This window comes from Lithobates pipiens, unplaced genomic scaffold (assembly GCF_037356315.1).
Source record: "Lithobates pipiens isolate NorthernLeopardFrog02 unplaced genomic scaffold, aLitPip1_a1.2 Scaffold_18, whole genome shotgun sequence".
Lineage (NCBI taxonomy): Eukaryota > Metazoa > Chordata > Amphibia > Anura > Ranidae > Lithobates > Lithobates pipiens.
Genome location: NW_027507758.1, coordinates 168,220,886 through 168,234,707, shown reverse-complemented (window position 1 = coordinate 168,234,707; position 13,822 = coordinate 168,220,886). Strand labels below are relative to the sequence as shown.

At 45.3% G+C, this 13,822-nt stretch overlaps 1 protein-coding gene across 1 annotated transcript in view; it reads left to right on the top strand.

Moving 5' to 3' along the window:
• The first annotated feature begins 3,819 nt into the window (after positions 1-3,819).
• Positions 3,820-13,822, top strand: part of LOC143987557 (sulfotransferase 6B1-like) — a 100,043-nt gene continuing 90,040 nt past the window's right edge. Inside the window, exon 1 of the mRNA XM_077486359.1 lies at positions 3,820-3,919. The gene's annotated coding sequence lies outside the window, so the exon portion shown is untranslated. The remainder of the gene's footprint in view (positions 3,920-13,822) is intronic.

Here is a 13,822-nt window from a genome sequence, read left to right as displayed (position 1 = left end):
TATTCTTGGGTCCTTTTGCAGGCTTTGAAGCATGAGGTTGCCTCAAATTTGCCAAGGCTTGAGAAGCAGACTCCTCAAGGTCCTCAGGGTCCTGGGGTTGGAAAGCCATCGCTTACAGATTGACGCATGTCTTCCTCTTCTTCGATGCCTATGAAAGTGCCAGAATCCTCATCCTTCTCCCCTCTCTCCTCCTGTGTGTTCTGAGACATAGGAATGATGGTGTCTGGGTAAAGTGCGTCTTGAGAGGAAAGGAAGTCCTCCTCTTCCTCCTGCTGCTTTGCCACCAGTGCCCTGTCCATAATGCCATGCAGAGTCTGCTCCAGCAGGAACACAATAGGGATTGTGTCACTGATGCATGCACTGTCACGACCCCCTCCCTCCCAACAAGGTGAGGCAGACAACAAAGAGAGGCAAATGTTTCCATGGCACTGTAAAGGGGCCAGCAACAAATGTGTCCACAGGCAAAGGTGGACATGGTGGTCAGTCCTCAGGCAGGGCATCATTTCCTCTGTTTAGTGAGTTTGCCCATGCTTTCCAGCCACAGCATGCAGAGGAGGTGGTGGACTGGCTTACTAAACGTTCCTCATCCTCCTCATCCTCTGTCACACAAGCAGAGACAAGTGTGCAGTCCCCTGCTGTTGCCAGAGTGGATAAACCTGCCTCCTTGTCCACATCTATTCCTCTCATAGCCCCAACATCAGCCATTGAGGAGTCAGCCTAAATCGATGAAGAAATTATTATTTTTTGTTTAATTTATTGGATGATTTATAGCATAAAGTAAAAAATGTTGGGGCTATGGCAGGAACAAGGAGGCAGGTTTATTCATTCTGGCAACTGCAGGGAAATGCACACTTGTCTCTGCTTGTGTGACAGAGGATGAGGAGGATGAGAAAGGTTTAGTAAGCCAGTCTACTACCTCCTCTGCATGCTGTGGCTGGATAGCACGGGAAACTCACTAAACAGAGGAACTGATGTCCTGCCTGAGGACTGACCACCACGTCCACCTTTGCCTGTAGACACATTTGTTGCTGGCCTCCTTATGATGCCAAGGAAACATCTGCCTCTCCTTGCTGTCCTCCCAGATATTATTGGGAGGGAGGGGGCGGTGTTTATAAGCAAATGTAAAGAAGAAGTGGAAATCTGTATGTAGATGTACTTTAATCAATGTAAAGTGGCGTTTGGTACACTTTAATTTGAGTACTCACTACACAGACACACACAGATACACTATAACATACTGCAATTTAATGCACAAATGTACAGTGATGCACAGAACTATATGCCGTTAAACTGCCAGTAACGCACACAGAAATATACGGCGTTAAACTGGCAGTAACGAACACAGAAGTAAATGGTGTTAAACTGACAGCTATGCACATAGAACTATATGGCGTTAAACTGTCAGTAACGCACACAGAACTACATTATGTCACAAAAGTGAGTACACTCCTCACATTTTTGTAAATATTTTATTCTATCTTTTCATGTGACAACACTAAAGAAATGACACTTTGCTACAATGTAAAGTAGTGAGTGTACAGTCTATATAACAGCGTAAATTTGCTGTCCCCTCAAAATGACTCAACCCACGGCCATTAATGTTTAAACCGCTGGCAACAAAAGTGCATACACCACTAAATGAAAATGTCCAAATTGGGCCCAATTAGCCATTTTTCCTCCCCAGTGCCATGTGACTCATTAGTGTTACAAGGTCTCAGGTGTGAATGGGGAGCAGGTGTGTTAAATTTGATGTTATTGCAATCACTCTCTCATACTGGTCACTGAAAGTTCACCATGGCACCTCATGGCAAAGAACTCTCCAAGGATCTGAAAAAAAATAATTGTTGCTTTACATAAAGATGGCCTAAGCTATAAGATTGCCAAGACCCTGAAACTGAGCTGTAGCACGATGGCCAAGACCATACAGTGGTTTAACAGGACAGGTTCCACTCAGAACAGGCCTCGCCATGGTCGACCAAAGGAGTTGAGTGCACCTGCTCAGTGTCATATCCAGAGGTTGTCTTTGGGAAATAGACCTATGAATACTGCCAGCATTGCTGCAGAAGTTGAAGGGGTGGGGGGTCAGCATGTCAGTGCTCAGACCATACGCCACACACTACATCAAATTGGTCTGCCTGGCTGTCGTCCCAGAAGGAAACCTCTTCTAAAGATGATGCACAAGAAAGCCCGCAATTAGTTTGCTGAAGGCAAGCAGACTAAGGACATGGATTACTGAAACCATGTCCTGTGGTCTGATGAGATCAAGATAAACTTATTTGGTTCAGATGGTGTCAAGCATGCGTGGTGGCAATTAGCTGAGGAGTACAAAGACAAGTGTGTCTTGCCTACAGTCAAGCATGGTGATGAGAGCGTCACGGTCTGGGGCTGCATGAATGCTGCCAGCACTGGGGAGCTACAGTTCATTGAGGGAACCATTAATGCCAACATGTACTGTGACATGCTGAAACAGAGCATGATCCCCTCCCTTCAGAGACTGGGCTGCAGGGCAATATTCCAACATGATAACAACCCCAAACACACCTCCAAGATGACCACTGCATTGTTACAGAAGCTGAGGGTAAAGATGATGGACTGGCCAAGCATGTCTCCAGACCTAAACCCTATTGAGCATCTGTGGGCCATCCTAAAATGGAAGGTGGAGGAGTGCAAGGTCTCTAACATCCACCAGCACCGTGATGCCGTTATGGAGGAATTGAAGAGGACTCCATTGGCAACCTGTGAAGCTCTGGTGAACTCCATACCCAAGAGGGTTAAGGCAGTACTGGAAAATAATTGTGGTCACAAAAAATATTGACACTTTTGGGCCCAATTTTGACATTTTCACTTAGGGGTGTACTCACTTTTGTTGCCAGCGGAATAGACATTAATGGCTATTTGTTGAGTTATTTTGAGGAGACAGCAAATTTACATTGTTATACAAGCTGTGCACTCATTACTTTACAATGTAGCAAAGTGTAATTTCTTCAGTGTTGTCACGTGCCGCCATTAGAACTAAGGGAAACAGGCAGTGGAGACTTGTGGCTTCACTGCCCGTTTCCTACTGCGCATTCGCACAAGTCGCATGGTGCTTTGTGAATGGCGGCTGTGTTCTGGGACACACAGGTCCTAGAAGACAGCATGCCCCATTCCCCAGAAGACAACGCGAGGAGGGGCAAGAATGAAGACTACTGCGGAATGGGAAGTGGCAGATTAGGACAATCTGCCTAACAACAGCCATTTCTGGTAAGTAAAAAAAAATTTTTTTTTTCAATAATTTTTTTTTTCTAATTTTTAGGAGCCTTTTTATGTAATTGTTTTTTTTAGGGTGGACCTCCACTTGAAATTTGTTGCCATTTCACATGCAAACACAAATTTAAGGTTTGACATCTTGGGTATTTATTTACTCAATTTAAACCGTGTCTTTTATATTTTACCAAGAATTGGGTAATTTCTCGCATTTGTTTGGGCTAAAATTCACTTTCGTGTATTTGTTACTGAAATTTTGCATTTCCTAGACCTTTACGGTAAGATCTTGTGACATAAAATCTTTTAACTACCACTAATTTATTCTCTAGGAGGTCTGCTCTCAGAAAATATATATTATTTTGGTTGGTTTTATGTAATCTTCAAGCCTAATATGATTTTTTAAACATGTTTGCAGAAAATGCAAAAATGACTCTGGCAAAGGGTTAAAGCTGATGAATAAGAAAAATCTGTGACAAACATATATTTTCTGTGGAGAGTTCCAGTCTGCAGCCAGATACCATGAGAAATGCAAATGTGACAGGAAACATGTCACCTCCACTTCCATGTGTTGTTTCTAATGTCTATGGAATGTCCATGGAGTGGAGGTCACATGCTTCCTGCCAAATGTGGTGCTTCACTCCGCAGCCAGAAGACCCCTCTCGAATAACAAAAGGTAGGAATCTGCAACAGAGTTTGTTAAAGTCCTTGTAATGTACAGAGCTCACCCGGGGGGAATGTTTTTTTCTCAACAAAAAGCAGAGTTAAGCTTTAATGATGTAAATGTATGTAGTATAGATATATATAGTTCAAAAGTTTTGGATAGGTGTGAAAACATCCTGTAAATTAAGAATGCTTTCAGAAATAGAAGTGTTAATAGTTTATTTTTTTAACAAATAACAAAATAGAAAGTAAATGAACAGAAGAGAAATCCAAATCAAATCAATATTTGTTGTGTCCACTCTTTGCCTTCAAAACGGCATAAATTCTTCAATTCTCCTAGGTACACTTGCACACACCTCTTGAAGGAACTCAGCTGGTAGGTTGTTTCAAATCTTGTGTAAAACGAACCATGGATCTTCTGTGGATGTAGGCTGCCTCAAATCCTTTTGTTTCTTCATGTAATCCCACACAGGCTCTATGATGTTGAGATCGGTGCTCTGTGGGAGCCAAACCATCACTCCTTGTTCTTCTTTATACTGAAGATAGTTCTTAATGACATTGGCTGTATGTTTGGGGTCGTTGTCATGCTGCAAAATTAATTTGGGGCCCAATCAAATGCCTCCTTAATGGTATGATATGATGGATAAATATCCGCCAGTATTTCTCAGCATTGAGAACATCATTGATCCCTGACCCAATCTCTAATTCCATTTGCAGAAATGCAGCCCAAAAACTTGCAAAGAACCTCCGCCATGCTTCAATGTTACCTTCAGACACTCATTATTGTACCACTCTCCAGCCCTTCACAAACAAACTGCCTCCTGCTACAGCCAAATATTAAAAATTTTGACTCATCAGTCCAGAGCACCTACTGACATTTTTTCTGCACCCCAGATCCTTAGTCACTTAACCTTGTTTCCATGTTCCATGCACAAAAACATAGCAACTGGGGTGCAGCAGGATAATGACCGCATAAATGAAGCCAATGTCATTAAAGCGACAGTAAACCAAACTTTTTTTTAAATCCTCTGCAAGGTAAAGACATAATGTCCTAGTATGCATCGCATACTAGGACATTATGAAATACCTTAGAACGAACCCCTCCAGCAGCTGAGAGGGCCTCCATCTTCACCCGGCCTTCTTTCTGGGTTCAAGTCCTTGGGCAGTCTGATTGGCCGAACCGCAGAGATGTCACTCCTGCGTATGTGTGCGGGAGTCACAAAGCTTGTCACAAAGCTCTGAAGGGATGGCACGGGTATGTCATCCCTTCAGAGTGCATGCGCCGGTGATATCACCAGCTGCATGCAGTGTGAATATCTCTTAAACAGTGCACATTTTGGAGATATTCACTGTACCCAGAGGCAAGCCTTATTACAATTTTTTTCTTTATTGGCAAATGATAAACTATTTTATATGTATATTTTCCTCAAATTATATATCCAGTCAGTGGCGTAGCGTGCGTTGTCAGCGCCCGGGACAAGGCAAGACATTTGCACTCCCTAACCCGCAGACTTTTAGCACTTCCTGGGTCCCTTCCACTAGTACAGTAATACTGACCAACCTGATACCTACACTGACCTGCTTGACCACTGCATTAACCTACCTGATTCCTACACTGACCACTACACTGCCCTACCTGATTCCTACACTGACCACTACACTGCCCTACCTGATTTCTATTCTGATCACTACACTGACCTATCTGATTCCTACAGTGACCACTACACTGACCTACCTGATTCCTACACTGACCACTACACTGACCTACCAGATTCTTTACTGACCACTACACTGACCTACCTGATTCCTACACTGACCACTACACTGACCTACCAGATTCTTATACTGACCACTACACTGACCTACCTGATTCCTATACTAACCTACCTGATTCCTATACTGACCTACCTGATTCCTACACTGACCACTACACTAACCTATCTAATTCCTACACGGACCACTACACTGACCTATCTGATTCTTATACTGACCTACCTGATTCCTACACTGGCCACTACACTGACCTATCTGATTCCTACACTGACCACTACACTACCTATCTGATTCCTATACTAACCTACCTGATTCCTATACTGACCTACCTGATTCCTACACTGACCACTACACTGACCTACCTGATTCCTATTCTGACCACTACACTGACCTATCTAATTCCTACACTGACTACTACACTGACCTACCTGATTCCTATATTGACCACTATACTGATCTATCTGATTCCTATACTGGCCACTACATTGACCTATCTGATTCCTATACTTATCACAACACTGACCTATCTGGTTTCTATACTGACCACTACACTGACCTTTCTGACTCTTTACACTAACCACTACATTGCCCTACCTGATTCCTATACTGACCACTACACTGACCTGTCTGATTCCTACACTGACCACTAAACTGACCTATATGATTCCTACACTGACCACTACACTGACCAACCTGATTCCTGTACTGATCACTACACTGACTTACCTGATTCCTATACTGACCTACCTGATTCCTATTCTGACCACTACACTGACCTATCTGATTCCTTCACTGACCACTACACTGGCATACCTTATTCCTATATGGACCACTACACTGACCTTTCTGATTCCTACACTGATCACTACACTGCCCTACTTGATTCCTATACTGACCACTACACTGACCTATGTGATTCCTACACCGGCCACTACACTGCACTACCTGATTCCTATACTGACCACTACACTGACCTATGTGATTTCTACATTGACCACTACACTGACCTATCTGATTCCTACACTGACCACTACACTGACCTATCTGATTCCTACACTGACCACTACACTGACCTACCTGATTCCTACACTGACCACTACACTGACCTACCTGATTCCTACACTGACCACTACACTGACCTACCAGATTCTTATACTGACCACTACACTGACCTACCTGATTCCTACACTGACCACTACACTGACCTACCAGATTCTTATACTGACCACTACACTGACCTACCTGATTCCTATACTAACCTACCTGATTCCTATACTGACCTACCTGATTCCTACACTGACCACTACACTGACCTATCTAATTCCTACACGGACCACTACACTGACCTATCTGATTCTTATACTGACCTACCTGATTCCTACACTGGCCACTACACTGACCTATCTGATTCCTACACTGACCACTACACTACCTATCTGATTCCTATACTAACCTACCTGATTCCTATACTGACCTACCTGATTCCTACACTGACCACTACACTGACCTACCTGATTCCTATTCTGACCACTACACTGACCTATCTAATTCCTACACTGACTACTACACTGACCTACCTGATTCCTATATTGACCACTATACTGATCTATCTGATTCCTATACTGGCCACTACATTGACCTATCTGATTCCTATACTTATCACAACACTGACCTATCTGGTTTCTATACTGACCACTACACTGACCTTTCTGACTCTTTACACTAACCACTACATTGCCCTACCTGATTCCTATACTGACCACTACACTGACCTGTCTGATTCCTACACTGACCACTAAACTGACCTATATGATTCCTACACTGACCACTACACTGACCAACCTGATTCCTATACTGATCACTACACTGACTTACCTGATTCCTATACTGACCTACCTGATTCCTATTCTGACCACTACACTGACCTATCTGATTCCTTCACTGACCACTACACTGGCATACCTTATTCCTATATGGACCACTACACTGACCTTTCTGATTCCTACACTGATCACTACACTGCCCTACTTGATTCCTATACTGACCACTACACTGACCTATGTGATTCCTACACCGGCCACTACACTGCACTACCTGATTCCTATACTGACCACTACACTGACCTATGTGATTTCTACATTGACCACTACACTGACCTATCTGATTCCTACACTGACCACTACACTGACCTATCTGATTCCTACAGTGACCACTACACTGACCTATGTGATTCCTACACCGGCCACTACACTGCACTACCTGATTCCTATACTGACCACTACACTGACCTATGTGATTTCTACATTGACCACTACACTGACCTATCTGATTCCTACACTGACCACTACACTGACCTATCTGATTCCTACACTGACCACTACACTGACCTACCTGATTCCTACACTGACCACTACACTGACCTACCTGATTCCTACACTGACCACTACACTGACCTACCAGATTCTTATACTGACCACTACACTGACCTACCTGATTCCTACACTGACCACTACACTGACCTACCAGATTCTTATACTGACCACTACACTGACCTACCTGATTCCTATACTAACCTACCTGATTCCTATACTGACCTACCTGATTCCTACACTGACCACTACACTGACCTATCTAATTCCTACACGGACCACTACACTGACCTATCTGATTCTTATACTGACCTACCTGATTCCTACACTGGCCACTACACTGACCTATCTGATTCCTACACTGACCACTACACTACCTATCTGATTCCTATACTAACCTACCTGATTCCTATACTGACCTACCTGATTCCTACACTGACCACTACACTGACCTACCTGATTCCTATTCTGACCACTACACTGACCTATCTAATTCCTACACTGACTACTACACTGACCTACCTGATTCCTATATTGACCACTATACTGATCTATCTGATTCCTATACTGGCCACTACATTGACCTATCTGATTCCTATACTTATCACAACACTGACCTATCTGGTTTCTATACTGACCACTACACTGACCTTTCTGACTCTTTACACTAACCACTACATTGCCCTACCTGATTCCTATACTGACCACTACACTGACCTGTCTGATTCCTACACTGACCACTAAACTGACCTATATGATTCCTACACTGACCACTACACTGACCAACCTGATTCCTGTACTGATCACTACACTGACTTACCTGATTCCTATACTGACCTACCTGATTCCTATTCTGACCACTACACTGACCTATCTGATTCCTTCACTGACCACTACACTGGCATACCTTATTCCTATATGGACCACTACACTGACCTTTCTGATTCCTACACTGATCACTACACTGCCCTACTTGATTCCTATACTGACCACTACACTGACCTATGTGATTCCTACACCGGCCACTACACTGCACTACCTGATTCCTATACTGACCACTACACTGACCTATGTGATTTCTACATTGACCACTACACTGACCTATCTGATTCCTACACTGACCACTACACTGACCTATCTGATTCCTACAGTGACCACTACACTGACCTACCTGATTCCTACACTGACCACTACACTGACCTACCTGATTCCTACACTGACCACTACACTGACCTACCAGATTCTTATACTGACCACTACACTGACCTACCTGATTCCTACACTGACCACTACACTGACCTACCAGATTCTTATACTGACCACTACACTGACCTACCTGATTCCTATACTAACCTACCTGATTCCTATACTGACCTACCTGATTCCTACACTGACCACTACACTGACCTATCTAATTCCTACACGGACCACTACACTGACCTATCTGATTCTTATACTGACCTACCTGATTCCTACACTGGCCACTACACTGACCTATCTGATTCCTACACTGACCACTACACTACCTATCTGATTCCTATACTAACCTACCTGATTCCTATACTGACCTACCTGATTCCTACACTGACCACTACACTGACCTACCTGATTCCTATTCTGACCACTACACTGACCTATCTAATTCCTACACTGACTACTACACTGACCTACCTGATTCCTATATTGACCACTATACTGATCTATCTGATTCCTATACTGGCCACTACATTGACCTATCTGATTCCTATACTTATCACAACACTGACCTATCTGGTTTCTATACTGACCACTACACTGACCTTTCTGACTCTTTACACTAACCACTACATTGCCCTACCTGATTCCTATACTGACCACTACACTGACCTGTCTGATTCCTACACTGACCACTAAACTGACCTATATGATTCCTACACTGACCACTACACTGACCAACCTGATTCCTATACTGATCACTACACTGACTTACCTGATTCCTATACTGACCTACCTGATTCCTATTCTGACCACTACACTGACCTATCTGATTCCTTCACTGACCACTACACTGGCATACCTTATTCCTATATGGACCACTACACTGACCTTTCTGATTCCTACACTGATCACTACACTGCCCTACTTGATTCCTATACTGACCACTACACTGACCTATGTGATTCCTACACCGGCCACTACACTGCACTACCTGATTCCTATACTGACCACTACACTGACCTATGTGATTTCTACATTGACCACTACACTGACCTATCTGATTCCTACACTGACCACTACACTGATCTACCTGATTCCTACACTGGCCACTACACTGCACTACCTGATTCCTATACTGACCACTACACTGACCTATTTGACTCCTACACTGACCACTACACTAACCTACCCGATTCCTATATGTAATAGATTCACAATTTTGGGCTCTTTTCTGGAAAAATTGAGTAGCTCATATAAAACTTACTATATAAAACTTACTACTCTGCAATACCCTGAGGATCAGAGAGGCCTCGCTGTCCCTCACTCTTTCATGTATTTCTTTGTTGCACAACTACAACATTTTGCAGGTTAGGATTTACCCTCCATAGTGGAGATTTAATAATTAGCCTGCTGATTACTCAGCTTTGTCACATATGGAAATAGGCTTTCCTAACATTCCTTCACAATGTCCTAAGGTCCAACTATTTATGAAACTGTGGAAAGCTACTAAACAGAGATTAGGTCTTACAGATTTCTTATTCTGTACGCCTATTTGGTGTGATCCGTTCTATACAGATAAGCTTCATTATCAAGCTGGGTCGACAGAGACTGGAGCATGGGCATCCACAGAACTTTTTTCAGGGGGGGCATCATTTTAGGGTCACTCATGCACCGCCCCTTTTCGACTGTCATTATTACATTATCATGGTCAGAGTCTGCATAGTACAGTCCCTAGGATAAGTAATGGATAATGGCCAACAAGCCCTCTTACCAGACCCAGCAAAACTACAGCAGTGATCCCTCCGGCTGAACGGTCGCTCACTCTTGGTTCCCCGGGGCAACTCTGGTCAGTAGTTTAGTATGTCTGTACTCTGATAGTGACTCAGCCTTTCTCTCTCTGGTGGTGCTGGGCAGCATGGCTCTCTCTTGTGGCGCTGGGCAGTGTGGCTCTCTCTCTGGTGGCGCTGGGCAGCGTGGCTCTCTCTGGCTTCCGCCCTGCACACTCCTCGTTCTTTGTCCTGTAGCTCTCCCTCAGCTTTTTTCCAGGCTGCAGTCTCTCAATCCCTCTCTTGATCAAGCTGTAGCCTCCTCCCTGTGGAAAATGGGGTCGTTAATCTTTGGGACTGCATGTCCCATGATGCTCTCCTTTCCTAGTCTCCTTTGATTGGCCCTTAGTTATGGCCAGTAGGGAAGGAGCGGGCAGGGAACTTGGTGAGAGCCACTGTCTCTTCTCCCCGACAGGAGAGAGGGGGGGGGCGAGTGGGGGAAACCTCTGACAGCCTCCAGCTCGCCTTTCTCCTGTCACAACGCCGCTGAGTTCTCTGCTGGACTGAGCAGGGAAAAGAGCAGGGAAAAGAGCCAAAGTCACACTACACTGATGGGGGGGGGGGGGGGGGGGGCTTGACAGCACCTTGATGGTGTCAACCCCACTGGCATGACACTGTGTTGAATTTAAGATCCGATCCCTGATTCCAGGGAGGGGCACTTGACCCTCCTTGCCCCTACCTGCGGACGCCCATGGGCTGGAGTTAAATACTTCTCCCAATTATATGGTGACTCTGGGCTTAAAACTTATGACCAGTTTGTGGCAGAATTGACTTCATTAAAAAAAATTACTACTTTCAATATTTACAGCTGCGTCACGCTGTGACTATTCAAAGCAGGCTATCCTCTTTTCTTGAATCTGTCAGGAGCATCTAGTGCTCCTTCTCCTCATTCCAGCATCCAGAGTGTTGGCTATAGCACTCTCCTTGCCTGTCTGTCCACCTGCAAGGTTATTAATATGATCAGTTTCTCAGGGGAAACCTTACCTGTTATAAGCCAGTCAAACGCTTGCATGCTTGCAATTGAGAGTGATACATTTGTGTTCCTGATCAAGCCCCCTGTCTGTCTGCCCTGCTAGATTGGATTTTCCCTGTGTTTGGCCTTGGACCAGATTCTGGACTATTCCCTATACTCAGCCTGCCTTTTACCTGGGCTGTCATAGAACCATGCTACCTGTCTGCCAACCGCAAGTACTGGCTTGGTAGCCAGGCACTATAGCATTGTGTATAAGCAGTAGCGTTGCTAAGTGGGGGCGGGGGGTGCGGGCTGCACCTGGGTGACACCCGTGGATTGCGGCACTGCTAACACCACCCGCTGCCCTAATGATCTGCACCACGCTGTGTCCCAAGTGGAGCGGACTGAAGCCGCCTCCTCCTCCTCTCTGTTTACACCCAGTGAAGAGGAGGAGCCCAAGCGACACACCGCTGTGTGTGTACATCCGCGGCCACGCTGTTCTGAGGTCTGTACTGTACACTAGTTTATTATAAGTAGATGGACATGTGCGGGGGGGGGGCACTGTGGGAGGGAAGAGGGGTGGCTAGGCTGATGGGGGAGGTCTGCACTAAGGGGGGTGTCTATACTGCGGGGGTCTGCACTAAGGGGGGTGTCTTGTCTATACTGCTGGGGTCTGCACTAAGGGGGTGTCTTGTCTATACTGTGGGGGTCTGCACTAAGGGGGTGTCTTGTCTATACTGTGGGGGTCTGCACTAAGGGGGGTGTCTTGTCTATACTGTGGGGGTCTGCACTAAATGGGGGGTGTTTATACTGCGGGGGTCTGTACTAAGGGGGTGTCTTGTCTATACTGCGGGGGTCTCCACTAAATGGGGGACGTTTATATTGCGGGGGTCTGCACTAAATGGGGGGTGTCTATACTGTGGGGGTCTGCACTAAATGGGGGGTGTCTATACTGCGGGGGTCTGCACTAAATGGGGGTGTCTATACTGCGTCGGTCTGCACTAGATGGGGGGTGTCTATACTGTGGGGGTTTGCACTAAGGGGTGTCTATACTGATGGGGGTCTGTATTAAGGGGGGTGTCTATACTGATGGGGGGTCTGTATTAAGGGGGTGTCTATACTGATGGGGGTCTGCACTAAGGGGGTGTCTATATTAAGGGGAGTGTCCATACTGATGGGGGTCTGCACTAAGGGGGATTCTATACTGATGGGGGTCTGCACTAAGGGGGTATTCTATACTGATGGGGGTCTGCACTAAGGGGGTATTCTATACTGATGGGGGTCTGCACTAAGGGGGGAATTCTATACTGAAGGGGGTATCTGTACTGAGGGAGGTGGTCTCTACCTAGTGAGGGAGATCTGTATTGAGGGGGGTCTATACTAACGGAAGGTGGTCTGTACTGAGGGAGGGGGGTCTATACTGACGGAGGATGGTCTGTACTGAGAAAGGGGGGGTCTGTTCTTAGTGAGGGGGATCTATACTGTGGGAGGGGGTCTGTACTGAGGGTGGGGGTTTGTACTGAGGGGGGGCAATAGTTGGTGGAGGGGGGGTGACATCAATGTTTTCCGCACCAGGTGATACCAACCTTAGTGACGCCACTGTGTATAAGGCCTGGGGGCAACCGAGTACCGGTAGGCCTGCTTGACTTATGGGAAAAGGGGCTGCTATAGGTAAAGAACACAGTAGCCAGCTACTATAGTGTCTGACTACCTGCATTGGGGTAGACGTGACATAATCTATTTTTCCTGAGCCGTAAAAGAAATGTATTATATCTAGGAACTATGCACATTTGCTTACT